Raw genomic sequence first — 27,447 nt, 5'->3', positions numbered from 1 at the left:
GTCAAAGAAGGTTATAGTGTTAGGAAGGAACAAAAGTATGAAAAATTCAAACATAAGGATTTGAACAATCAATAAAAATTAACAAATGAACAGGAAGGATCTCAAGACTAAACTTAATGTCAGGGTTGTGGGTTCCGATAACAGATTAAAATGAACAGTCAAGCGTTTGTACAGAAATTGTAACATGTCAACAACTATTTGGCCTAATTTGATTTATTGGGTTTTTGTTTATTTTTTCATTTTTCAACCTATCCTGTTTTCTCTATTTTTATTTTTTAAACATTACATGGCTACTCCTTCAATCTGAAAGCACATTCCCCAGTCTCTCAAATCTCTGGCCTTGATTTTCTGATTTAACTTATTTGTTACCTCTGTTACCCAGAAACCTTACAAGATTGAACGCTAATCAACTTGGTAAGAGCTGGTGTTTGAACTGCTTGGCTTGTCATAGGTCTTGACAGGGGAATCTCACCTTGCCAGAAGCTGCAGGCCAATCAGAAGACCTAACAGTAAGATGGTAAGTTTTTGTCTCATGCTTCTTGTGAGAGAGGGATCGTGTGCATAGGGGCGCAGACGGTGTTATTCAGTGACCACCCTTTTGTTCCCCCATCCCTGCCCTTGATGAATCTGTGATTGGCACAAATAGATCCCCTCCCCTCCCCCACCCCAACCTTTCCAAAACCTGGCTGGCTAGAGAGTCTGGTTTCCCAATTGGTACTATTCCTAACTACCAGAAAGACCATAGCAAGATAAAATTCTCAGAAACTATTCAAGGACTTTAATTGCTGGCAAGTCAAAAATGTACCCAGCGAAATAGACAGAAACATGACAAATCAAGTTCAATGCAAAGTAGTTTGAAATGATACACATTGGAGGACTAATATGGGAAGACAACATACTATAAATAGTACCATTTGAAAAGCAAAGAGATCTGGATCTCCAAATAAATAAATCTTTAAAAGGTGGTAGGATAAGTTGATATGGTAGTTTAAAAGCATATATCAATACAGAGGTGATTTAACAGAAAGACACCAAAGAGGATGGGCTTCATAATATTAGGAAAGTTTGGGAAAGCTGAGACTTTTCTCTGCAGAACAGAGAGTGTTGAGCTGTGACCTAATACAGGTTTTCAAGATGTCATGAGGTTTCATAGTGCAGATTGTGGAAAATTATTTCCCTCTGTCAGTGGGTTTACATAACTAGAAATCATAAACTTAAAATCATTAGCTAAAGATCTAGAGGGAAGATATAGTGAACAATTTTTATACAGGATTCAGAATTTCTTTCTGGAAAGGTGATAGAAGATGATATAATTAATAAATTTGAAAAGAAACTTGTTAGATCCTCATTAATGATCTTACGCAGTATTGAGAAACAGGATGCATATCTGAGCACTGCTGCTCTTTCAAAGATCCACTACAGGCATGATGAGCTCCTGTGCAGTTAGCCTTCCGTATTATTATGCTTCCAGTAATTCTGGACAAATCAGATAGTTGTAGGATGTGGCTCGGTAAACCATCAGCATTAATGAGCACAAGGCATGGAAGAACCAAGGGTAAGAAAATATGTGACAGTTTCCAGGATTAAGTTGAAATAACAAAAGAAACATTACAATACCAATTTAAACAAAGCAAACACAAACAATAATATCTAAATGAACACATGAACAGATAAGATAATGTTTCAAAACAACAAAAGCTTCTACCTTAAACTCAATCCCATCAGTTTAACCCAGCTGTATCTTTTCACTGTGGTTTTCACTCCAATAGGCATTTTTAAAATTCATTCACAGGATGAAACATAACTGGATAGCCCAGCTTTTATGGCCTATTCCAGAGAGCAGTAAAGAATCAACTACATTGCTGTGGGTCTCGAGTCACATGCAGACCCAACCAAATAAGGGTGGAAGTTTCCTTTCCTTAAGGACATTAATGAACTCGATAGGTTTTTCCTGACAATCAACAATAATTTCATGGTCATCGTTAGACTCATAATTCCAAATTTTTATTGAATTCAAATTCCACTATCTGCCTGGGTACCCGGAACATTCCCTGGATCTCTGGATGAACAGTCCAGCAATTGTCTTCCCACAAACACTTAAAATCTGGAAGGCAGTTTCTTTATATTCTGGGCCTGCCTGCACACTTCACAGCTCAGGTCTATTACATAGCAATACCAACATGACCATCTCGTCCAAGTATAGGCATCACTAGCAGACATATGACATGACCAGCAGACGGATGTAAGCAGTCCCTTGGCATCAATTTAATTGCTGGACTTCCCTCTTTACAAAGCTACTTGGCTCAATTCAATTCTCTGGAAGTCCCTCTTTCTCTCTCTCAAAGTACAGAACTGAGTTTTCTGCAGGCCGTGTTCTTAGGCAGCCTGCAGGTTCAGTCTTCCTCCACTTAATGACATTTTAAAATAATAGAAAGTTTCTGCTTGGAGCATAGCTTGACCCTCAAACAAATATTTTCACAGTTACCTCAGGCTTTCTTGCTTCTGAATGCACCTCAGTGGAATTAAAAATTCAAGCACTATTTGCAAATGCATACAGGCATAACAAAACAAACTGTAAGCAAAAACCTCTCATCTACCAAAAAGTGAAAACAAAATTCTGCATTTTTCAGCCTCAATATATCCCAGAGTAGAGATGATTACAACATTTCCAAGATTCTATGATTAAATCTCAGATCAATGCATCATCTTAACCAGTGGTAACAGTCCTGCCCCAACTTTAACTTAACTTGTCCATGGGAATGGGTTGGGCTTTCAGATAGTCATTTATTTTAAATGATATTCCCTTGTGTTTTTTCATATGGAGCATACTTTGGGACTTTGAATATAAGGAGGAATCATGTCAAGTATATGAAGTGGATGTAGGAAATGGAAACATCAACACAAACAGAAGCAGTTTTTTTCTGAAGTTTGCATTGAAATGCATTATCAGGACAACATAGAAGACTGTACTCTGAAGTTAGCTCTTCCATATTGAAATGGAAATGATTGATAGCTGGTGTTTGAATGTTTTAAGATCCTTTAAAAATAAATGTATCCCAGCATTCTTTTTTCTCAGCATTTTCATTTCTCAAACAAATATGGGAGCTTAATCTTGCATATGTATTTAAACAGGAGATCAAAGGAGTAGGGGACACTTAACCTATACTGTAGTAAATTAATTTGGCCAATTCCAGCTGTACACAGTCTACTGGTAGTCAGTGGGTAGTCTCTGCCAGCTTTTATTTTCCATTGGCTTTGAAAATGTTGCCAAGGTTTTTAATTTCAGGACAAGTGAAAGTGAAGGCGTGCATTGGAAGTGATGTTCCAAGTGTCTCAACCTCAGCAGAAAGAGGATGTGATTCAGTGAAAAACTAGATGACGATTCATAATGAACACATTTTCTACTGCTGGCACAGAAAAACACCACGCCCAAAACTTGTAAAACCGGCAAAAGGTTTTAATTAGAGTAAAAAATGGAAAAATTCAGCCCCAGCTAAAAGTGCAAACTATGCATTCCAAAAGCACATGGTCAAGGTAGTGTTACAGTTTAAGTATTAAATAAGCTCTCCTTTAACTTCTCGTGTTAGTCAGGTCTTGGAGGAGGAAGGTGATCATTCAGGATTTCTTTCTTTTCTGACATGAGAATATTTTCAGAAGTAGACAGAGCCTGAAAACCAGATTGTATTATTTGTTTTCATTTAAATTAAATAAAAACTAAATCAGTCACTGCAATAAAGCTTGTTATTATAAAATTCATTCATGCATAACTCATAACCACAGTTATTGTCTCCACACGAACAATCCTTTGTAGCTATGGTAACCACTAAGAAATAAGGTTAACAGATGAAACATGGATAAAAAAAATTGGGGGGGTGGGGTGTTGTTCTTCTCCTTGGCTGAGAAAACATTAAAAGGGAGATTTAGAAGTGGACAAACAGTTTCCACTGGTGGGAGGATGAGTAATCATGGGACACAAAAATAAGATAACTGACAAAAGGATCAGAGAGGAATGAGAATACTTTTATGCAGAAAGTTATTATATTCTGGAATGCACTGCCTGAAAGTTTTGTTAGAAACAGATTTAACGTATAAAGTGAAACTGCATATACATTTCAAAGGCAAGGGAAGGCACAGCCACAATAGGCATTGGGTGGCTGTGTGGTGAGACAGTGATGTCATCGAGAGCTGTAGCACAGAAAGCCCTTCAGCCCATCACAATCATGCCAGTCAAAAACAACCGCCCAACTATTCTAATCCCACTTACAGCACCTGGCTCATAGCCTTGGTATCACACATGCACCTCAAATGTTTTTTAACTGCTATGAGGATTTCTGCCTCTAACACTCTTACAAGCAGAGTTCCAGATTCCCACCAACCCCTGGGTGAGAATATTTTTCCTCACACCCTCTATAAATCTTCTGCCCCTTACCTTAAATCTACCACCCCAGTCACTGACCCCTGCATCAAGGGTCTACCCGATCTATGACCCTCATAATTTTATACTTCTCAATCACATTCCTTGTCAACCTCTTCTGTTGTGAGGAAAAAAAATCATTATCTAACAGCAAATCAAATGTTTCTAATTCCAGGCTTTGACTGTGTTCCTCCAGTCAGTTACCTACCTAATGCCAGTGGGGATGAACAGCTTGACAGTGGGTGGAATGTATGGTGTTGTACAGAAAGCAATGTTTACTGCTGAGGGCTAAAGAAATGATCCTTGCCACTTAAGGTTTTCCTGTCTGGTTCACTAATGTCCTTCAGAGGACAAAATCTGCCATCCTTACCCAGTCAGGCCTGCATGTGACTCCATATCCACAGCAACATGGTTGACTCTGAACTGCCCTCTGGGCAATTAGGGATAGGCAATAAATGCCACCTTAGCCAGCGACGCACCCATCCTATGAATGAATTAAAAAAACTGAGAGAGTTGGTGAGGAGCATTTGTTGTAGGGAGGCTCCTGTTCCTCCTTACTCCAAAAGGTAAATTTACAATAATTCAAGAACATACATTTTGGGAATATCCTAGCCCCAGCTCCTCATTCTGTTGGCTTGACCCATGATGGATTTACCTCTCAAGCCTGTAGTTAAAATAGCAGCAGGTCCCTAATATGCATATTCAAAGAAGGATGAGAGTCGTTTCTGAGTGATTGGTCTCTGCGCTGCTGGTAAGGACAAGCTTCCATTAAGTAGGTAGGGTTAAAACTATCACTTGTCTTTTTGGACATTAGAGCATAAGTTTAATTATGAATACAGCAAAAATAATGTATGTCATCCTGAGCTGTAAAAAGTCAGCCAGGGTATTCCTGCTCCTTATTGCTGTTTAATGATACTTAAACACTGACATGTGTGGACGGGATTAGTTCAGTTTGCAATGTACCTCCAGGTTTAATAGCCACTCAGAAGTGTTGTGACGAATAGGAACAGCATCTTGCAGAAATTACTGGAAAGCTTTCAATTCCTTTAGCAAATTCCCAGCATGAGTCAGCATTGTCAGTTTGGGAAGATTAAAGGGGATTTTTTAAAAAAATAAACCATTCGTTTACAAGTTAGATTTTCAAAAAATGAGAATAATAGCTGCATAGGATGCAGAAACAAAATGCTGTTTATGAATACTAATAGCTTGCAACAGTTAATAAATACCTTCACATGCGCTGGCAATGCAGCAATAATACAGTAATTGGGAAGAAAGCATATTCCTGTGCATTAACTTCAGTTATCCAACTATTTTTAGTAGATCATAGGTGCCAGAAAATTTTGAGAAGATTTAGTCGGAAAAGTGATTAGGTATATTAATCAAGATAAATAACTTATCTTCAGTGATTTGTAATTAAATGGAACAAAGTTACTCAGCTAATTTTACCCACAGATATTTAAATTACCAATACCACACAACGGACAAGTCCCATTTTTCCATGAGGTGTTGAAGAGTGAGATGAAATTCTCACAGGTGAGCAGCAAGCAGCCTATTAGCATGAATTAATATCTCATTATAAGTTAATCTCACCTTTTGTAGAGCAGGTTTCCATTCTCCTATCTGCCAGATAGAAGCTAGATGGCGACAATTCCAGATATGAAATTCAGAAAGGGCACCTGGCAATTCCAGCTCTCTTACTGTCCCAGTCCTCTATCCTAGACATCAGTCTCCAATCTCTCAGGGCATGCTCCATAGGCTGTGACTGTACCCTGTCCATAGCATTTGACATGTACCAGCCTCACTTAGCCCTCATGGAACATCTTTGATCCATCTGCAGATGGTTCTGCATTTTAAAGTTGCATTGGAGTACATGGATACCTTTTATTGGAATGCTGCTACAAGGTCAATTTGCACTCAGGGGCAGGCATCAAAATCAAGGGTTGGATGAGCCTGAATCTCAGGGATCTCCGTTTGCTCATTTAACACCGAATTATTTTGAACCTAGTTGGATGCTCACAACATCACTGCACTGTCTTCACTTGGTCTTTGTGCTGTGCATGTGCTTCAACCAAATGGCCATGTCTCAAAGTCTAAGGGGAATAGTCCTCAGTGAAGGTAGACCTTCACTCAAGGGATCCTGGCATAGTAAGTGAATCATAAAAGCTAGCATCCAAGTACTGAAGGCAATAAGGATGGCTACGGACAGGGTACAGTCACAGTCTATGGAGCTTGCCCTGAGAGATTGGAGACTGATGTCTAGGATAGAGGACTGGGATAGTAAGAAGACAGCTGGAATTGCCAGGTGCCCATTCTGAATTTCATATCTGGAATTATCGCCATCTAGCTTTTACACAATGAAGAATGGAGTATAAAAATAAGAAAGTCTTGTTAAAACTACATAAATCAGACATACCTGGAATATTGTGAACAGTTTTGGTTTCTAAGGAAAGATATATTCAAGGAATCACAAAGAGGTTCAGTTATCCAGCTATTTTTAGTAGAACATAAATGCAAGATAATTTTGAGAAATTTTAGTAGAAAAAGTGATTAGATGTATTAATCAAAGTAAGTACCTTATCTTCAGTGATATGTAATTCAATGGAACAAAATTACTCAGCTAATTTTACGCACAGATATTTAAATTACCAATACTACACAATGGACATGTCCCATTTTTTGGTAAATCCTGGATGTGGAGGGAGTTTCCTTTGGGGAGAAGTTGATTAAAGTGGGCTTGTACTCATTGGAGTTTAGAAGAAAGAGAGAATATCTTATTGAAACATATAAGATTCTTAGAAGCCTCAATAAGTAGAGAGGTTGTTTTACCTACTGGGAGAATCTTGGACCAGAGGGCATAATCTCAGACAAGGGGTTGACCATTTAAAACAAGTATTAGGAGGCTTCTTTTTTCTCAGAGTAGTAAATCTGTGGAATTTGAGGGCTGACAAGGCTGGGTCATTGCTAATATTCAATACTGAGTTTGATCAATTTTCAAACAGCAAGGGAATTAAGGATTAAAGGGAAAAAGCTGGAAAGCAGAGTTGAGGGTTATCCAGACAGCCATGATCTCAGTAAATGGGGGAGCTGACTCGATGGGTTGATTAGCCTACTTCTTCTATGACGTCTGATGGTCATATGGTTTAAGTTAAGGGCAGTCAGAGATCCCAGTCCAGAGGCATGGATGTGATTGGTCAGTTGCTTGGGGCAGACACAGTCAAGGAGTCCAAACCTCTGCAATCCAGGGAGTGGGCCACAGTCAGCCCTTAAGATCCCCGTGGATCCAGCCCAACCAATCTGGGAATGCAAAACATTGGTTGGGGAGTTGCAGTCTAGTCATTCATCAGTTAGCTATGTCCTAGCCAGTCAAGAGTGTGTCCTGATCAGTCCTGGGTGTCTGCCCACTAAAAAGAACAGGGATTTATAAAGAGCCACTGCTGCAAGAGGGTAAATAAGGAAGCTTGGAAACTCAGTTGTGGGGATTCTATGTTGGGTGCAAAAGAGGTAATTGTTATGAATGAGGAAGGGGGGAACTTGACATATAAAGAATGGGAGGTGATAGAAGAGTGTAATATTGGAACAGGTGTCATCAACAGTCACTACCTCATTGTCTTCAATGGGGAATGGACAGAGGGCAGCGCATGAATATGTCTGGCAATGGTAACTCAGGGTACCCAGAGCACAGGGATGAGCTGTGGAGATTAACAGTTAAATAATTGGCCTGGGTGGGACTATGGGGAAGTTCAGAGCAAATGAGGTTGATGGGAAGGGTTACCTAGAAGGAAATTTGTAGGTTTGGAATTTTACCTAGAATAAGAGGCTGAGCCTATAAGAGATTCAGGTGAAGACCAATAATACTTGATGAGCTGTTAATAGTAAACAGCATGATGGCTCAGTGTTTGGCACTGGTTGCCTCACAGTGCCAGGGACCCAGGTTTGATCCTAGCCTTGGGTGACTGTCTGTGTGGAAGTTCCCACGTTCTCCCTGTGTCTATGTAGTTTTCCACTGGATGTTCTGGTTTGCTTCCACTGTCCAAAGATGTGCAGGTTAGGTGGATTAGATATGGGTTACAGGGATAGGATTGGGGGTCTGGGTCTTAGTGGGATGCTGTTTGATGGTTGGTGCAGACTTGATGGGCTGAATGGCCTCTTTCTATACTATAGGGATTCTATGATATTCAGCCGATGGAAGAACAGATTGAGGATGTGCATCTTCTGTCACAACCACCACTCATAGACAACCCTGAACTGCTGTGTATCCTCAATTCAACCTTCAGTTCCTGGATCATCAGTTGGTTCTGGTCTCCCCTGGAATCTGACTAGCTTTCTACTTACCAGCAAGTATAGTAACTACTTGAAGTACCACAACCTTCCTCTCTAGTGTCAAGGGAATCCACATAGGATCCTCTGCCTGGATTTTGTTTGAAGATCCAATTCCCTCTTCTAGTCACTGAGCCACTCCAGCCTCCCTTATGGACATTATTTTAATTCCTCCACCAACCTTTTCATCTCAGACAGGTCCCTTTTAATCTCTGACATGACTTGAAGCCTATGCTCTGGATTGCTGTCAACTACATCAAAAATGTAACATGAGATACATACCGACAGCCAAAAAATCATGAAGCAGGGATCCTACATTCCTCTGGCATCAAACCAATACAAACAGAAAAGGATATGATAGATTATCAAAAGGTATATCTACTTTGTACATGGAAGAATCATATGGGTTACATTAGACTGAGGAATTCCTGTTTCCCTGTTTTCTCTCCACCAAACACACCCTTTCATTTCCAGTGAATCTAGTCGACTGCTTTAACTTCCCTCCTTCACTATTGCCACCTGCTGGTGGAATTCCTTTAGAACTTTCAACTCCATTGTCCACTGACCTCCATCAACATCTCCATCTTCTGCTAGAGGCTCAGTTACACTTGACTATAGTATTGAATCATTGTGCATTCTTAAAGACTGTGCTTCCACTGTCAATGGTGTCAAAAAGCTACACATTTCTCCCCATCCCCTGAGAGAATGAAGTCTTTCACAGCTCAATATTATATTTCTTCTGACTTACTTTGAGAAGGTTTCACATTAGTCTGGGAATGGGAAAGAACTTTCCTTTCAGCAATCTGCAGAGCCTGCCTACGTTTCTCCATTTCTTACATAGATTGCCTCTTCAGAGTTCACAACATGGCACTCCCAGATACATTCTCCTCACTCTGACCTCAATAGACAAGAACACCGTCCTTGAAACCTATCTCAAGCAGTATGTTGCTTATTGCTGAGTACAGAGGTACATCAACTGCATGGAATTCAGCAGAAGTCTGGTCATCAACAGTCCTCTGTGTGTCTATGACCTCAGGTGTACTTCCTCCATTGGCTGTGGACATTGGTCCTTTTATTCAAGTAACTTTAAAATAATATACAGAATCATATACTACTCACTTGGACAATAGATGATTGCTTAATAAGAAAAACATAACTTAAAAAATCTAATGCATGCCTATTAGTGCCCTCAGTCCTAAGCAAATACACCTTAATTTTAAGAGTCTTCTTGAATTCAATAAGGGAATTGGAGGTTTACATTCCTCAACATTTTACACTACTTTGAATGATTTCCAACGATGTGAAACACCAAGTCATTGTGCCCAATATGCATGAATGAGGTGAAATGTGTTTAAACTCATCATTTTTAAGGCTTTGGCATTTCTTTGGGTCCTGATTTGTTGTTGAAAGTTGTAAGTTAGGACATATTCTAATGACACTGGATGTCGTTGGTGACATTTAATCTCAGCCAAACGGCTGCAGCTTTGCTTTCTCAAAAGGCATCTTTGGAAAAACTCCAGGATAATGAATGTCCCTTTAGTTCAATAACAAATCATTAGTCCTCTCCAGTCTGGAAGTTTAAATATGATCCTTTTCAAAACATCTGCTGCTGGGAATTTGTAAAATTTAAAAATGCATATTTTTTAACATTAAAATCTCAGCTGAATAGGAAATAAATAACAAGACATGCCAGTGTCAGAAAATCAAATGTAAAACCCAGCCTGTCTCCCTCACAAATGGCAATGGACTCTTCCTGTGAGCCAGGAATAAGAACTGTTGATAAACAACAATGCAGAAAGTAGCTTTGTATCTGTCCACAACTAATAATTAGAATTAGATTTCCTTCTCTCCAAATCTCTTCATTTAGATGAAAAAATCTGTGTTATTTTCCAAAGTAAAAAGCTTTATCTCTCAACAACGTATTAAGAAGCTTGCACGATAGGAACGCCTTTCGAATGAACATTTTCTTAGAGAGCTTAACAAAAATGTACTAGTTCCAGGACTTCCTATTTTTGTTTCAGATTTTCAGCATCCACAACATGTTTTGTTTAATTTGACTTATAGTATTATTGCTCAAAACTTGAAATATAATCAGAGTTATCTTGAATTTAATTGAATTGAAATACCTTTAATACCAGATGTACTCAAATGAGTACAATGAAAAGTTCATACTGTCTACGCTTACAGTACCATTATAGGTACAAAGATATCTCAGTAGAGCTTCTTCAGTTACAAATTTAGTAACAATATAACAATGTAACCAACACACTGCCATATTAGGTATAGAGGACTGGGGATTGGTTTAGCTCAGTTGCCTGGACGGTTGGCTTGCAGTAGTAGGGTGGTGTCAACAGTATGGGTTCAATTCCCATCACTAGTTTGAGGTTGCCATTCTCAACCTCCTCCCTTATCTGAGGTCTGGTGGCCCTCAGGTTAAATTGCCACAAGTTGCTTCTTTCTAATAAGAGAGAAGCCTTATGGTCTGGTAAGACAAAAGACTGAGGTGCATCCTTAGTTACAGAGTAGAGAAATGAAGAAAACAAATGTTATATTACAGCTTTATGCAGTATAGCCATAGACTAGAAAAGCAAAAGGCAAATGTCACAGTCTCTCTCCACATGGTCTGACCACTTGCTGTTGCTACGCTCTGTGTTGGGCTGACACTGCCTTTTACTTTGGGCCAGGCCACTGGTATCCCTGCTTTGGGCTTGGGAGGCCAGGGATCGGAGCCAAGTGTCTCGGCCAAGAGTCCAAGAGGACGGGTGAGGAGACAAAAACCACAGAAGGGATTGTCCTTTTCTCACATTAACTTTTGTGTGATTCCCATTCCGCAACACGATTAACTCTTAACAAACCTCCAACCTAATCAAGCCATTTATACCAGAGCAAAATGCAACAAATCACTCAGCTGTAATTTAGGGCATAGCAAAGGCACACCTAAACAAGATGATTTTACAGACTCTTCCTCCCAACATCTGACATTGATGCCTACTTTAAGAGAGCTCTCCAGAAGTGAATCAAACAATAGCCAAGGACAATCATCTTCATTGAATCATGCCCATCAGCCAATGAAGTCCCAGATGGCTGGATTGACAATCCCATATATTTTCTGTTCCTCTGACAGAGCTATATGCAGAGGGCTTTGAAATAACTCCAAAGAGGCTGGTATCCTGTCACCAGGTCTCCCTTTATTTACACATGAACAGTCCTTGACTTTAGTACTGTCTCATACGGAGTCAGGTACCGATTGTCAGGATCACTGAAACTGCCCTTTTTCTTTATCAGTCAGGGTGCCTTGATTGGATTAGATTAACAGCCCCAATCAGGGAACTCATATTCTATGATGTCCAGCTAGCTGACCTCATTACAATCACTATAGACTTTACAATCAGGAGGGAATTCCTCGGAGTCTTCAGCATTGGATTCAATTAACTCCCATACCTTTGGATTAATCATGAGTAAGAAAACTTTTGATTGATTGCCAATTACCATCCTCCCTCAACATGTGAATCAATATTCCACCATGTTGAATTTGCTCGGTATGGTAGCTACAAGTGAAGACACTTAGAAGTTCATAACCAAACAGTGACTCAGTAGCACTGCCACTGACTGAGCTGACTGACTAGGCTTGCAGCAGGTGATGTAAGAACCAACAAGAGGGAATAACCAACTTGACATGATCCTCACCAAACTACCTGGTATCACAGATGTATTTATTAGTGTTACGATTGATGGGAATGATGATCCTTGTGGAAACTAAGCTCCATCTTCACTCTGAAAAAAAAATCCATCATTTCACATGGCAGTGTTACTGAATTAAGGGAGATGGATTACAAACAGGTCCAGCAGCTCAAATCAGGTCCTCTGCAGCAGCAGTAGAACTGGATTCTGTCACAATTTGTAGGATAATGCTGCCCAGCATTTAATTTACTCCTCTTTCACCATCAAGCCAAACAAGAAACCTGGTCCAATGATTTGTGTAGAGAAGTGTGCTGCTAGCAAAAGCAGCCATAGCTGGACATGAGGCAGCCTGGTGAAGCTACAACACAAGACAACATGCCTACTCAGCAACAGAAGCAGTGCACTATAGACTAAGCTAAGCTAAGACAACCAACTGCTCTGGTAAATGTTCTGCAGGTTTAATATATTCTATGCTGGGTAATTAAAAAAGCCATCCATGAGAAGTTAAATAAATTTGTTCCACATGGCACCAAGAAACGACTACGTGTATTGCACACAACAAATGGCTCAAGCCTAACAACATCCTATCTGTAATGCCTGTGTTAGAGAACTAGCCATGCCACTGGTTCTAGTACAGATGTTCCAGTACAGATACAAGCATTGACATCTATCCAACAATGTGAAAAACTATCCAGTTATATCCTGTCCACAAGGAACAGAAATCAGGTGCTTAGGGACACCATTGTCTCAAATGGTGTCACAAATCATCCTGTCTTCGCTGTATATCACCATTTCATCCTCAACACTGGATCAAGATCATGGAACTACCTTCCCAACAGCATTATGGGAGTGTTTTCACCACATAGAATGTAGTGATTCAGGAAGTAGGCTTCTAACCACTTTCTCAAAGACAAATGAGGTAGATCAAAAACATCAGCCTGACCAACAACGTCCACACCCTGAGATGGAATTAGCAAGGATTTTAACTGAACAATGAATGCGCTATTCATTCTCAAGGTGTGGACATTGTTGGTCAGACTGATATTTATGACCTGCCAATTTGTGACGGAGTACAATTCTACTGTCACTGCTGAGCCCTGATTTGAGCTGCTAGATCTGTTTGTAGTCAATCTCCCTTAATGCAGTAACACTGCTACATGACAAGATGGATGGTTTCTTCATTCCCACCAATCGTATCACTAATAGATGCATCTGTGACACCAGGCAGATTGGTGAGGATCATGTCAAGTCGGTTATTGCCTCATGGAGACAGTAAGGACTGCAGATGCTGGAAGACAGAGTCAATAGATGTAGAGCTGGGAAAACATAGCAGGTCAGACAGCATCTGGGGAGCAGGAAAGTCAATGTTTCAAGCTGAAACCCTTCAACAGGACTGGGGAGGAGGAGGGGAACCGAGAAATAAATAGAGTGGTCGGGGGATGGGGTTGAGGGATGGGTAGGTGGAATGGTGATAGGTGGATGCAGGTAGGGGTTATTGTGATTGTTCATAGAGTCATAGAATCAGAGAGATGTACAGCACAGAAACAGACCCTTCAGTCCAACTCTTACATGCAAATCAGACATCCTAACCGAATCTAGTCCCATTTGCCAGCACGTGGCCCATATCCCTATTGGCCCCATTCCTGATGAAGGGCTCTTGCCCGAAAAATCAATTCTCCTGCTCCTCGGATGCTGACTGACCTGCTGTGCTTTTCCAGCACCCCACTCTTGACTCTGATCTCCAGCATTTGCAGTCCTCACTTTCTCCATACCCTCCTAAACCCTTCCTATTCATATACCCATAGAGTCATAGAGTCATCGAGATGTACAGCATGGAAATAGACCCTTCAGTCCAATCCATCCATGCCGACCAGATATCCCAACCCAATCTAGTCCCACCTGCCAGCACCCAGCCCATATCCCTCCAAACCCTTCCTATTCATATACCCATTCAGATTTATTTTAAATGTCTCAATTGTATCAGCCTCCACCACTTCCTCTGGCAGCTCATTTCATACACTCACCAACCACTGTGTGAAAAAGTTGCCCCTTAGGTCCCTTTTATATCTTTCTGCTTTCATCCTAAACCTATGCCCTCTAGTTCTGGACGCCCCTACCCCTGGCAAACGTCTTTGTCTATTTAGCCTATCCATGCCCCTCATGATTTTATAAACCTCTATGAGGTCACCCCTCAGCCTCTGACGCTCCCAGGAAAACAGCCCCAGCCTATTCAGTTTCTCCCTATAGCTCAAATCATCCAACCCTGACAATATCCTGTAAATCTTTTCTGAACCCTTTCAAGTTTCACAACATAGTTCTGATAGGAAGGAGACCAGAATTGCACGCAGTATTCCAAAAGTAGCCTAACCAACATCCTGTACAGCTGCAACATGACCTCAGGAAAAGGACTTTGTCTATTTATTCTAGCCATGCCCCTCATGACTTTATAAACATCTCTAAGGTCACCCTAAAACATGGAGCCTCTTCCACTGTAGTAGCTTATCTAAATCCGCAGCTAAACCTAAACCAAACTAGAAAAATACCTGAAGTGGGAGAACTGGCCATTCCCCTTTCATTGTACAAGTGCATAGAACAACCTAAAAGCCCTTTTCTCTGATTGTTGCCTTAGGCAGTGTCTGTTAGCCATAACCAAAGTGGCCTAACCGCAGACAAAAGGCAGGAACCTCTGCCTTTTATAACCTCTTTTGAAAAAATCCAAAGACAACATAACCTTGTTAAAGGAGCAGCATCATCACAACCATGACCCTCTGTCTCCTACCATCAAGCCAATTTTATATCCAGTCGGCCAGCTCTCCCTGGATCCCATGTGATCTAACCTAACTCATCAGTCTACCATGCAGAACCTTGTCAAATGCTTTGCTGACATCCATGTAGACAATGTTTGCTACTCTGCCTTCTTGGTCACCTTTTCAAAAAATTCAGTCAAGTTTGTGAGACATGTTTTCCCATGCTTTCACAAGTTTTCACAACCGTGTTGACTATCCCTAATCAGTCCTTGCCATTCCAAATGCATGTAGACCCTATCACTTTAAATCCCCTCAACAACTTTCCCACCACTGACGTTAAGCTCACCGGTTTGTAACTCCCTGGCTTTTCCTTAACACCTTTTAAAATAATGGCAAATTTGCCACCCTCCATTCTTCTGGCGCCCCACCTGTCAATGATACAAATATCTCTGCTAAAGCCCCACAATTTCTCCTCTAGCTTCTCACTATGTATTGGGATACACCTGATCAGGGGTAGTACCTCTTCTCTGTAATGTGGAATCTTTTCAAGATGTCACTATTTATTTCCCTGAGTTTCCTAGCTTCCATGTCTTTCCCAACAGTAAATACTGACATGAAATATTAATTTAGGATGTCATCCATCTCCTGTGATTCCAAACATAGCTGGCCTCATTGATCTTTAAGGGCCCCTATTCTCCCCCTTGTTACTCTTTTGCCAGTAGGTTGGATGGTGATAGGTGGATGCAGGTTGGGAGTTACGGTGATTGGTCAGTGAGAAGGGTGGAGTAAATAGGTGAGCAAGAAGATGGACGGGGATGTAAAGTCAAGGACGTGGGAAGAAGAAGGAGGGGGTAGGTTGGGTAGGGGATGAGGCTGGAGGCATTTTAAAGCTGTTGAATTCAATATTGAGGCCATTGTGCTAAGGCTCCCCAAGGGAAATAGAAGGTGTTGTTCCTCCAGTTTATGCCTGGCCTCACTTTGACAGTAGAGGATGCCATTGCCAATGTTGCTGGGACAGAGGAAGGGGTTAATTACAATGGATAGTGACTGGAAAGTCGAGTTGGTTGATGCGTGCAGAGCGCAGATGCTCTGCAAACCGGTCCCCGGGTCTGCGTTTGGTCTTCCTGATGTTCAGGACACCACACTGGGAGAAATAGATGAAGTTGCAAGTGAATCATTGCCAGATCTGGAAAGGTTGTTTTGGGCCTTGAGTGGAGGAGAGGGGGAGATGAAGGGGCAGATATTGCACTCTTGCGGTTGCAGAGAAAGGTACGGGTGTTATCCGCTACAAGCCTAGTCAGCCAGCTCAGTCAGTGGCAGTGCTCCTGAGTCACCGTTGGTTATGAACTTCTAAGTGTCTTCACTTGTAGCTACCAAACCTAGCAAATTCAACATGGTGGAATATCGATTCACATGTTGAAAGAGAATAGTAATTGGCAGTCAAACATTTTCTTACTCATGATTAATCCAAAGATATGGGAGTTTATTAAATCCAATGTTGGAGACTCCGAGGAATTCCCTCCTGACTGTAAAGTCTGTAGTGATTGTAATGAGGTTAGCCAGCTGGACATCATAGAATATGAGTTCCCTGATTGGGGCTGTTAATCTAATCCAATCAAGGCACCCTGGCTGATATAGAAAAAGGGCACTTTCAGTGATCCTGACAATCGGTACCTGACTCTATATGAGATAATACTAAAGTAAAGGAAGACCTGGTGACAGGATACCGGCCTCTGTGAAGTTATTTCAAAGCCTTCTGCATATAGCTCTGTCAGAGGAACAGAAAATATGTGGAATTGTTAATGCAGCCATCTGGAACTTCATTGGCTGATTGGCATGATTCAATGAGGATGATTGCCCTTGGCTGTTGTTTGGTTCATTTTTGAAGAGCTCTCTCTTAAAGTAGGCATTAATGTCAGATGTTGGTGAGGAGGAGTTTGTAAAATCACCTTGTCTAGGTTTTCCTTTGCTACATCCTAATTTCCAGTTGAATGATGTGTTTGCTCTGGAGCAATTTGATTGGGAAGTTAGAGGTTCATTAAGAGTGCATTGTGTTGTGGAATGGGAATCACAAAAAGAGTTAATGTGAGAAAAGGGAAGGAAAAGGGAAATCAGTTTAGTTATTATCATAATTTGATCATTTTTGTGGACAGTTTCATGGACATTAGTTTTTTATTTACAGATATTTAAAATGGAATTCATGGCTTGAATTGCACTCACCATCACCCACCAGTCCTTGCCGTAGGATAGCAGGTGAGGGACGGGGATGTGACATTTGAGATTTTACAAGTAAGTTAAGGGAAAAAGAGCCACAAAGAAGAGAAAAGGGCCCCTTAAACATCAACAAGGTCATCCATGTGTGGAACTGCAGGGTGTGCGTGAGATACTAAATGAATATTTTGTGTCAGTATGTACTGTGGAGAAAGACATGATGCAAGGGAACTTGAGGAAATAATAATGTCTTGAAAACAGTCCACATTGCCAAAGTGGAAATGCTGAAGATCTTAAAACACAAAGGTGGATAAATCCCAGCACCTGATCAAGGGTATCCCAGGACATTGTGGGAATCCAGGGAAGGAATTGCAGGGCCCCAAGCAGAGAAGTTTGAATCATCTGCAGCCATGGATGAGGTACCAGAAGACTGGAGGATTGCTATTTTTGTGCCTTTTTTAAAAGAAGGCCTGCAAAGAAAATCCAGGCAACTATGAGTCTGACATCAATGGTGAATGAACTTTTGGAGGGGACACAATTTACTTGCATTTGGAGAGGCAAGGCCTATTTAAGGATAGTCAGCATGGCTTTGTGCAAGAAGGTAAATGAAGACAGAGCAGTAGACATTGTCTATGTGGACGTTAGCAAGGCTCCCAAAAAAGTTCCACATGGTAATCTGATTAGTAAAGTTAGACCACATGAGTTCCAGAGATAGCTAGCCAATTGGATACAAAATTGACTCAGCAGTAAGAGACAGTGGGTGTTGGTATAGAATTATTGTTTGGTCTGGGGGCTTGTGACCAGCAGTCTTCTGCAGGGATTAGTGCTGGGTCCACTGTTGTTTGTTATTTATATAAATAAATTGGATGAGAATATAGGAAGTATGGTTAGTAGGTTTGCAGATGACACCAAAATTGGTGGTATAGTGAACAGTGAAGATGGTTATTGCAGAGTCCAAGTGGTTCTTAATCAGCTGGACCAATGAGCTGAGGAGTGGCAGATAGAGCTCAGGTTAGATAAATGTGAGGTGTTGCATTTTGGTAAGGCATACCAGGACATGACTTATACGGTTAATGGTAGGCAGCTGGTGAGTGTTGCCGAATAGAGAGACCAAGGGGTTCAAATACATAATTATTTGAATGTGGGATCACAAGTAGACAGGCTGGTGAAGAAGGTGTTTGACATGCTTGCCATTATTGGTCAGAGCATTGAGTATAGGAGTTGAGATGTCATGTTGAAATTGTACATGCTGTTGGTGAGGGCATTGTTGGAGTTCTGTGTGCAGTTCTGTTTGCCCTGCTATAGGAAGGATATTATTAAATTCGAAAGGGTGCAGAAAGGATTTACAAGGATTCGACTGGAACTGTAGAGTTTGAGTTAAAAGGAGAGACTGGCAGGCTCTGACTTTTTTTGCCTGGAGGAGTAACCTATGAGAAGTTTATAAAATCATGAGGGGAATTGATAAGGTGAATTGCCAAAGTCTTTTCCTCAGGGAAGGGGGGTTCAAAAATAGAAGGCATAGGTTTCAGGTGAGGGGGAAAGATTTAAAAGGGACCTACGGGGCAACTCCTTTACACAGATGGTGGTGCAGTTTTGGAACAAGCTGCCAGAAGGGGAGAGGTAAGTAGAGTTACAACGTTTAAAATACATTTGGACAAGTACATGGAAAAGAAAGGTTTAGAGGGATAAGTGCCAAACACAGGCAAGTGGGACTAGTTTAGTTCGGAAACCTGATTGGCATGGAAAATTGGTCCAAAGGGTCTGTTTCCATGCTGTATGATTCTGTGACTCGATGTAGTGATAGTGCTTGGGAGAGTGTAAGAGTATCACATGTGGAGCCTCTCTGTTTCCACTAATCGGTGAGATAGTTGGTGGGTAGTCCTTGTTGGACAAATTGAGGCCTTTAAGTAGCCCATTAATGCTATCCAGGGGTGTTTCCAAGTGCCACCAGCATTTCACCAACAGTGGGGAGGTGGAGGTATGTTTAAGCCGCACTGTAAGGTGTGGTTATTCTGCATCTTTGGGACGGTCAATGAGTTCCTCTAGTCAGGTACCCATGTCCCTCGGAGAGCTACCTCACTTGATGAATCCCCTCTATCACTCACCAGGACGTGCTTGGCTACCCACGTATATTTGTTCCATGCCTTTCGCACTACATCCGGTTTTGGCCTAATGCAGTGCTAGCATTAGCTTCTACTCCCAGTGATGTTGCTGAGATTGAAGAACTGTGGGCCACCCTTTTTACAAAATTCTAACCGCTTTTTATGTCTAACATTGTTCAATAGGCATCATATGTATTCATCTGTGATCATCTATATTCAAATGTAATCACTTAGCCATCACTTGTCATTCAAAGTAATCAAATGGTGATCAAGTGACATCAAATGAAATCATACAAAACTGAAACAACATTATTTGTGATCATTTACCACCATTTAATTATCTTCAAAGGGAGAAAAACATTCAACTGACAGCAGAAGTGATCATAACATTCTAAATTATAATAACCATAACAAAACTTGAAGAAGTTACGGATATCAGTTGACATCAAGATTATTGTGCTGTGGATTTTTCAAAGACTCAGCTATTTTCTATTTATGAATTGTGCAGGTTGATAATATTGGGACAGTGTGAAAATTATGCAGAGGATGTTAGCACATCTTCATTGTTGTTATTAGCTGATGGCAAATGATGTTACTGCATGTTTTGAGCATTTTTGACTGCAACTTTGTAGAGTCATGGAGTCATTCAGCACAGAAACAGACCCTTCAATCTAACCCATCTCAACTGCCTGTACTTGGCCCATATCTTTCAAACCGTTTCTTATTCGTGTACATCTCTAAGTATATTTTAAATGTTGTAACTATACCTGCATTCATCTGGATGTTCATCCACTCATGAACCACTGTCTATGTAAAAGTATTGCTCCTCATACCTTTTTAAAAATTTTCACCTCTCACCTTAAAAAATATATCCTCTTGTCTTGAAATCCCACCACCATAGGGAAAAGACACCTGCTACTCACCTTTTTGATTCATCTCATGATCTTATAAATCTCTATAAGGTCACCCCTCAACCTCCTCTGCTCCAGTGAAACAAGTTCCAACCTATCCAGTCACTCCCCATAACGCAAACCCTCCATTATATTGAAGACTTTTGAGCAGCATGGCAACTCTTGAATGGTGATTTCATGGGGAAATGGGGAGAACTCTGGGATGAGTTGAAAACTACTACCCCATGTAAATGATTGCCTGAGAACCGTAACGTTTGCTTATGGCTTTCACAGCCAGCAAAGGTGAGCTCACCTATTTCCAATGAGTCGGCAGAACAGTGTCACTGCATAAAATCCTGTCACGTATTCATGAGATTTGAATTATCTGAATTGCTTGTGTAGGAAATACTGGTCAAATAGCATGATATTTACACCGCCACACCTAAACCTACTTAGCTGAGGTTCACCAGTTGTTATTTAAGATAAGAGAGTAAGATTAAAGCAAAGTCTATTACAAACAGTTTCTAAAAAAACATTCATGTGTTGTAGGTGTCACTGGCTGGGTTAACGTTTATTGTCCATCCCTATTTGCTCTTCACAATGTGGTAGTGAGCTGCTTTCTTGAACCGCTGCAGTCCATTTGGTGTAGGTGAATCTACAATGCCATTCAAGAGGGATTTCCAAGATTTTGATCCAGTGACTGTGAAGGAACGGTGATATGTTTCCAAGTCAGGTTGTGAGATAGCATTTCAAGTTAAATAGGTTTGCTTTTTCTTTGAAGCATTCATTAAATAAATGCATAATCAAAAACGGTGAACCAGCATAAAAAAAGGTGAAGCAGCCTAAAGATGGCATTGCCTGATCGAGGTAGTGTCAATAAGATGTTCAGTAGGTGCACTCAACTGTAAAGGAGACAAATAGCCTTAACTGGAAGTGGGTTTGAATAACTACAAAGTTGATGTAATGACAGTTTTTTCAAGAACATGGTCGTATGTCTCATAGTACATTTCATTGCAGTATTTGAAATGTCTGTAAGTAAACTTACCATTACATGTGATCTGAACATGAATGATTGCAGTAGATTAAAAGAATAACTCATATGTCTTTGTTCACAGCCCTGTGCTTTACTGGCTGGTTGGAGCAAGATCTGAAACCTTATCAACTGCAGCATAAACTGAAACTATCTTGAAATGTTCCCTGCTTAAACTAACATTTGTCATATCAAATAAGGGCTTTATGCAAATTAAGGTAGGTTGGATGATTCATATTTAAATAGCTTATTCCTCTGAAAAATAATATAGCAGTTTTATGAATCTGAAGAACCTATCAAACTTCATTCTTTTTCTTTCACTTAGTAGTTGCAGTGCAACAGCTACAAAATTTGTTTAAACAAAGAACTAAATGACTCACAATTTCCAGGTAGTACACAAATCTTAATATCATATAATTTTGTTAAAGTGCACACACATATCAAAATTACCATCTTTGACCAAGAGAACAATCAGGTGACCTACTCTTAAGGCCAGGAAAGTACATTGTTGGCAGTTGATGTTTGTGTACTCATAAGCCAACTCATCTGTTTTTTTTGTTCCTTTCCTCTGAAAGGGAGAGAGACTTGGAATTCTTTCTTCCATTTCCCAAATCTCTCGTTTTTTGGGAAGTACCTTGCTTCCATATCGTGCTTCCCCTCAGCCAAGATGGGTAGGATAGTGTGTGGAAAATCATCCAACATATGGTATCTGACACCCTTTCAATCATCTTCTTAATATTTCAGTCAGGTACTGTAACGTGGAGACTGAAACATGAGCTTACAATCAGGTAAAAAAGGATGAATCTTTGAGACATTTGACTGTTTTTCAACACAAAGTCATCCACAGTAAGTATGAGCTGATGCTGCTATAACACCATTTTTAAAAAAATTGATGAATTATAACTTTCTGAGACAAATCAATAAAGTATTCAGTCCCATATAGCTATCATTAGACATATAAACACTATAGCTGCTAAGAATTTTTAACAGCTCTCCACAAATTAAGTTTCATATTTGCACAGATAATATTTTAAAGAAAGCTTTTTCCTTTTAAAAGTACAATATTTGATCACAGCATTTAAAAAATAATTTCCTACCTTTGATAAGTAATTCTCAGGAGTTCAGAACGCAGAACCTTGTTGAAGAATATGTAGAAAAAAGGTTGAATGAAATTTGATCCACAACCATGAAGTTAGGATCCTTACAGACTACGTTGCATAGCTGGTTTATTTGTTCTTAAAATGTAGGGACCGCCCACTTTTGCTATAATCAGTCTTTAACTTAGAAAGGAATGTATTAACAGGATTTTAAAAAACTAAATAGGTAATGAATACTGCAATGGCATTAGCTACTGGTGAATTATTTATGTGTATCACCTTCAGCCGTCACCAGTGCAGTCCATCAATATCTCATTCACTTCATAAAATGATTAATTTTGCTGATGTTTCAAAAGGAGTCTAATTAAAAATTGCTTCAGAAAGTTGTGGAGAAGCAGTAATTACAATAATCCAAGTGTACGTTTTCTTATATAATGTCCCCTTCAGTAGCATAATGCCAACGAATATATTCCAGACCCTTTCAGTTATATTGTCCTCAGTTTCCCATTTGCTCCACTCCATCCAAACTTAATTTAAATATTAAGAATAGGAAGTTATTAAAGTTGTTGCTCACATTTCTTGTTCTGGAAAAATTAATTTTATCTTTAAAGTCTTAAATTTATAGGTTGATAGTAAACAAGAATATAGATTATTAAACACCAAATGCCTGGATATGCAAACATGCAGTTAAAGGCCAAATTTTGTATTCCAATTATAAAGGGAGCAGAATAGTTAGCTCGTACTACTAAGTTAGCCAAAGAATGCTCTGAGCTGACTGTCAGCATTCTCTGTTACTTTACTTGAATAATTAGTACGAATTGCTCTTGAAGGTAGCATACATTCAAATTTAGAGGAATATGCACTGTTAAGGACAAGTGGAAGGAAACATAACATAAATTCATAATCTGCTTTATATGTTTGTCAGCCTTTACTCGCATTAAACAGTGAAGGAAGAAAAAGGTAATGAATTGCCAGGTAAAAATGAATTCAATGGAAATCCAATGTATTTGATTGAGTATGAGCAAGGGGAAAGAGTGTCATGTCATATGATTTGTTTGATGACCACGAGGGGTATGTGGTCAGAGCAATGTGCTCTCATGAACAATTGTAAGGCAGCAGTGTGTCATGACCAGGCACTACATTGTGTGTAGGTTCTAAGAACAGAAGTTGGAGAAGACAGAATCCTGTCAGAAATTTGATAGAATATGGATTGCAAGAAGAATGGCTCGTAACTGTCTGCAAACATGCACTGTCCATCCACAGCAAACTCTAAAAGGTTTATAAGTCTTTAATTTTTATCAGGGCAAATATTCAATGTGCAATATACAATTCAAATCGTTACTATAAATAGATCTACAAGAGCTTTAATCTCTAAATTACTACATTTGCACCTGATGCATGATAGAATGTCACTGGTTGACAATTAAGTTGGTCTGAAACTTGGTGTGTGGCAATTTGAATATGTTCTTTCAACTTATCTCAATATGATTTTCTATTTGTAAGACAGTGTCACTGCAAAGCTTAAGGAACAGATTTACACTGGAGAAAGGCTCATCAACCACAAAACCACCATTCCAACACCCTGGATGCTGCCTTTCACAATCTCAAATCTATTTAGTAGCAATTAAGTGCTTATTAAAAATAAATGTTGTCAGTATCATGATGTGGGAAACATAATAGCCAAAAATCACACTAATGCTGTTGGGGGACATTTGGGATTGGCGATGTGAGGTTAAATGTGTTTGCTGTGTGCAGAACAGAATGCCCCAGAACATTAAGCAAACCAATCTCATGATGCCTGATAGCTGATGAGTTATGAAATTGTAGAACTATGTTATGGGGAACAGGAACTTTAGGACGATAGACACATGCTGTAAACCTCATTTGATGGTAAGCTTGTCAGGGGACTAAGACCTATGCCTTTGTATATGCTCAAATAAAATTTTGTTTATGTGAACTCTACAGACTTGAGAGTGTTTTTTTCACTATAACAATGCCAAGATATTCTGCTTTAGTAAAGTTGATTGAGGATAAATATTGACCAGAACACCAGCTGATTTTCTTAACAGAAATAGTGCCATAGAATCATTTATGCTCACTTGAGAGAACAAGTTTAATGGTATACCTGAAAGTTGAGGCAAGATTTGCCTCATGGACTGCATAACCCAACCATCGGACTCAAAGGAAGGTCAGAATGCCACAATGTGGGCAGCAGTTACTCATGTGTGATTTCCTCTGAATTGGTCAGGGGCTGGGTTCCCTATCAAATGACAAATTGGTAGTGGGCATTGAAAGCCAGAGGACCAGTAGGAGACTCCACATGTCATGGAAGCAACAATGGCTGCCTTTGCAGCTAAGTGAAGGAGGAAGCATACTATGAAGCAAGTGCTCTTTTTCCTTATAAGAGTAAAAATAGAACATTGCTTCATCAGACATTGTTCTCAGAATAGGAGCTGAATGGGAATGAGGCTGTTGCATGCATATAGTGGTGGTGCAGTGAAGACAAATTTTATCAAGCCTCCAACAATAGGCCTTCATTGACTATCCTGCTAATTGTGCCTCGGAGCCCTACTGTCATCTCTTCTTGTCTCCTAGGAGAGAGGGTTGCATTGGGATTGAGCTGTTTTTTCTGGCCTGTGACATGAAACCTCATACCTACCCATCCTATACTCCCCTACCTCATCAGCTGCGGAACAATCAGCCCATGGTACCTTTAATGGTATTGAACTCCCTCACTACTTGGTTAGTATTGTTGATTAAGTTGGAAATATGCCATAACTCTCTGTCTGTTGAAATATCTCTTTTTCCAGCTCCTACCTTTTTAAGTGAGGAAAAGTAATCAAAGAAATTGGAAAAATATATTATCTTATTGCTGTAATGATTTTTTTCCCTCAATCTTTGCATCAGCTTCTAGGAAATTAAGCTTTCATACCTTGAGACTTTAATACCCTGAAACTCCAGAAAATTGACAAGCCTAACCCTCAAATCTCTGTTTCTGCACTCTTATTATAAATGTACTACCTCACTTCATTTCTTCTTTCACAATGCATCATTTGCTAATTTCCTACTTTAAGTTTGATCTTCCTGCCCATTTCACTAGTCTCTCTATGTCTCCCTGAATTCCGTTCCTATTCTTCTTACTGCTATATACCCAGGTCCTTTAGTCATTTATGCATATAAGAAGCAATGGTTCCAACACTATCTAATGACATATACTTTAGTGCGTAACACAGACATTCATTTGTGCTTCTTGGAAAATAGAATCCCTGCGGCCGACTTCACATTGTGCTTTTGGACAATCTTTGAAGAAGGAAAGTGAATGGAGCTGGTCTGAAGGTAAATCAGGGTATTGTTTGGCTGACAGGTCCCTGTGAGAGAGTTAGAGGGGTGGGAGTCAAGTTTGAGAGATCAGGATCGGGAACGATTAAAGGTAGTTATGAAGTAGGTTGGGCAGGGTGTCTCTAATGGGCCCTAGGGTTCTCCAAAGGAGATAACCCCCTTACACAACACTCGCTTACACAGTTAATACCACTGATGTCCACTTGGCATGGGTGTCCAACTTGTGTGGGTCAAATAGCAGTTGAGTGATTTGAGGCATGTAAGTGACCATTGATTAACCACATGAGGGTCTCAATAGACCAATGTCAAGGGGTTGGGATGCGGATGTTAGTGGTCACTGCCCAATGGCTGCACAGAGTAAAATGGGTGACACTTCTGGGCAAGATAGGTTGGCAGCGGACAGACCACATGTCACATGTTACGAGCTCTGCACCTTCAATCCTATGAGAAGGGATATGTAAAATTCCACTCAGAGTGTTTCCACTCAACAAGTAAAGAAATATTAGGAGCAAATTGCTGCAGATGCTGGAATCTATACTGAAAACAAGAAATGCTGGAAATCCCAGCTGATCAGGTAACATTCATAAATGCTGCCCCGTCCAATCCTCACATTATCTCGGATGAAGAGTCATCTAGATTCGAAACGTTAGCTTGCTCTCTCGCTCCACGGATGCTGCCTGACCCGCTGTGATTTCCAGCAATTTTTGTTTTAAGTCAAGAAGTATTTTTTTATTTAGTCAGGGGAAATGAATTGAGAGAAGAAAGTCATGTGGAATTATCAAATTGATGGGGAAACAACAAAGACAAAATAGTTGAGTTTGATGTAAAATGAGTCAAGTATAAAGGTGCTGATGCAGAAAAACGTCGAATATCAGTGAGGTAAGAAGAACACTCTGGTTCCAATACTTGGTCAGAAAACTATGCAGTAAGTCATCAGATCAGTTGCTGTATTCAAATACACGATGCCTGAAGGAGTGTTCCCTCAAATTCTTCCTCTTCTACGTAAACCTCTGGACTCCATGTGCAGCAGTGGCTTCCAGAATTGGAAGTGAAAGGTGGGATGGCCATGGTGGACCTGCTGAGCTGCTGCGCCCATGTTCAGCTCCACAGCTTATAAGGAATGCTGACCTGGAGTACTACACAAGTACATTCAAGGTAGCAAGGAAATGTATCAGTCGCTAGAGATTCTGGGACAGGAAGTTCAAAGCACAATAAAATTAGGCCAAAGGCAATCATAAGGTAGATTGAAAATATAGCAGAGACGTAAAATGGGAAATAAGGAAAATCTCAAAAAGGCAAAGGATAAGTTATGCATACTTATAAGCATATAAATAGAGAAAAATTAGATGATAAGAGATTCATCAGGACTGAAGAAAGGAGCCAATTTTGAAGACTGTAGCCATGGTTGAGGTGTAAAATAATTAGATTGCATGCTTTTTAAAAATGATTGTGGAAGCATGTACTCAAGTGGGATAATAAATAATTGATCAAGATAAGCATAGTAAAAAAATTGTTTCACAAAACAAAGCACAGCTCATGGTGGGTAAGTCAGCTTGTTTCGAAGTCCATGCTTTTGAATGAAGTCAGGCAGGAAACAGCAGTGTTCTGGCCACAGTTTT

At 40.1% G+C, this 27,447-nt stretch overlaps 1 protein-coding gene across 1 annotated transcript in view; it reads right to left on the bottom strand.

The window, feature by feature from the left end:
• Positions 1-22,633, bottom strand: part of LOC122550661 (PC3-like endoprotease variant B) — an 889,929-nt gene extending 867,296 nt beyond the window's left edge. Inside the window, exon 1 of the mRNA XM_043691743.2 lies at positions 22,490-22,633. The gene's annotated coding sequence lies outside the window, so the exon portion shown is untranslated. The remainder of the gene's footprint in view (positions 1-22,489) is intronic.
• Between the last annotated feature and the right edge of the window lie 4,814 nt (positions 22,634-27,447).

Source organism: Chiloscyllium plagiosum, unplaced genomic scaffold (assembly GCF_037043375.1).
Source record: "Chiloscyllium plagiosum isolate Xiang-an unplaced genomic scaffold, Cpla_swu_hap1 HiC_scaffold_6, whole genome shotgun sequence".
Classification (NCBI taxonomy): Eukaryota; Metazoa; Chordata; class Chondrichthyes; order Orectolobiformes; family Hemiscylliidae; genus Chiloscyllium; species Chiloscyllium plagiosum.
Note: the sequence above shows the minus strand (reverse complement) of the source record. Positions and strands in the feature narration are given on the sequence as shown.